Here is a 2,355-nt window from a genome sequence, read left to right as displayed (position 1 = left end):
TTTGTGCTTCCTTGTCTTCAACCACTATTGTGTAGAGTCTTGGTGATGTAGAGATTGCTCAAGATATGAGTGAGTCGCAATGTCATGGAATAAGATTCAAGCAAGCACCTACATGGGTTAGACAACATGCAAGGTGCAAATATATCCAAGACATAGGATAGTTATCATAAGAGATATATCATGGATTAGTCATAAGCTCATGTCTTGCATGTATCCAGTGGAGTTTCTACTCCAAGTTCGAAGCATCAATGATGTTCAATTCTCCTCTCAACCTGCAAAACACTTTCTCATCAAGCGGTTTAGTGAATATATCCGCTAATTGCTTATCGGTGCGAACATGCTTAAGATTGATGTCACCCTTAGCAACATGATCTCGAATGAAATGATGACGAACTTCAATATGCTTAGTTCGAGAATGTTATACAGGATTATGACCAATTTTGATAGCACTTTCATTTTCACAAAGCAGTGGAACATGTTTCACATAAATCCCGTAATCTTTAAGAGTTTGGGTCATCCAAAGTAATTGAGCACAACATGAACCGGCGGCAATGTATTCCGCTTCAGCGGTGGATAAGGATACTGCGTTTTGTTTCTTGGAAGACCAAGACACAAGAGATCTACCAAGAAATTGACAAGTACCCGAAGTGGACATTCTATCAACCTTGTCTCCGGCATAATCCGAGTCAGAATAGCCAACAAGATCAAAAGAAGACCTCTTAGGATACCAAATGCCAAAATTTGGTGTATGGATTAAATATCTCACTATCCTTTTCACGGCCTTAAGATGACAATCTTTAGGAGCAGCTTGATATTGTGCACACATGCACACACTTAGCATAATATCGGGACGTGAAGCACATAGGTATAACAATGAACCAATCATAGAGCGATAAACCTTTTGATCAACCGGTTCACCATCTTTGGTCAAATCATTATGTCCACTAGTAGGCATGGGTGTAGACATACCTTTGCATTCTTGCATATTGAACTTCTTGAATAAGTCCTTGGTGTACTTTGTTTGAGAGACAAATGTACCTTCCTTAGTTTGCTTGATTTGCAACCCGAGAAAGAATTTGAGTTCACTCATCATAGACATCTCAAATTTCTCTGACATTAGCTTTCCAAACTTTTCACTAAAGAGAGGGTTAGTTGAACCAAATATGATATCATCAACATAAATTTGGCATACGAATAGTTCTCCATTAACCCTTTTAGTAAAAAGAGTAGAATCAATTTTACCAGTTTCAAAACCACTTGTAGTAAGGAACTTGGTCAAGCATTTATACCATGCTCTAGGAGCTTGTTTAAGACCATAAAGAGCTTTGTGAAGTTTGTAAACATGATTTGGTTTCTTAGGATTGATAAAGCCGGGAGGTTGTTTGACATAAACTTCCTCCTCTATTTCACCATTTAGAAAAGCACTCTTAATGTCCATTTGGTACAAGGTGATATTATGGTGATTAGCATAGGCAAGTAAGATGCGAATGGACTCAAGTCTAGCAACGGGAGCATATGTCTCACCATAGTCAGTACCTTCGACTTGTGTGTAACCTTGGGCAACGAGACGTGCTTTGTTGCGAACCACTTGTCCATCTTCATCTTGCTTGATACGAAACACCCATTTGGTACCAATGATGTTGTGGTTGTTGTCGGGCTTCTCGACCAATGTCCAAACTTGGTTTCTCTCAAAATTATGTAGCTCTTCATGCATAGCGTTTATCCAATATGGATCTTCCAATGCTTCTTCAACCTTCATAGGTTCAATGCTAGAGATGAATGAATAGTTTTCACAAAAGTTAGCTAAACGAGTTTTTGAGTGAGTGATTCTCCCGGTTTGTATATCATTGAGGATTTGCTCGACGGGATGATCTTTGGCAATTCTTGCTCGAACTCGTGAGAGCTTTTGCTTGGGTCTTCGTTGAGCATCTTCTTCTTCTTGGCCTTCTTCATTGTTGACGTCGTCGTTCTCTTGTCGTGGTGGAGAAGGAGGTTGTTGATGTTCGTCTTGACGTATTTCCTCGTTTTCTTCATCTTGATGTGTCCCACTTGTGGATGCTTCCGTGTCGATTCTTGGTTCACCTTGTCGTGAAGTAGAAGCTTCCACTTGGACGGATGAAGTACTCTCCTTCACCTCCGTTGGACGAATTTTGCCAATGGACAAGTCTTGAATTGCTTCTGAAGGGTCTTTGTCTCCTACATCAATTGGTAATTGCTCTACTTGCGAGCCATTAGATTCATCAAACTTCACATCTACCGTCTCTTCAACCTTTCGGGTGAAATTGTTGTAGACACGGTAAGTGTGAGAGTTTGATCCATAACCAAGTAGAAAACCTTCATGAGATTTAGGAGCAA

Source organism: Triticum urartu, chromosome 1A, assembly GCF_056163025.1.
Source record: "Triticum urartu cultivar PI428250 chromosome 1A, HENAU_Tu73, whole genome shotgun sequence".
Lineage (NCBI taxonomy): Eukaryota > Viridiplantae > Streptophyta > Magnoliopsida > Poales > Poaceae > Triticum > Triticum urartu.
This window is presented reverse-complemented; position numbering follows the sequence as displayed.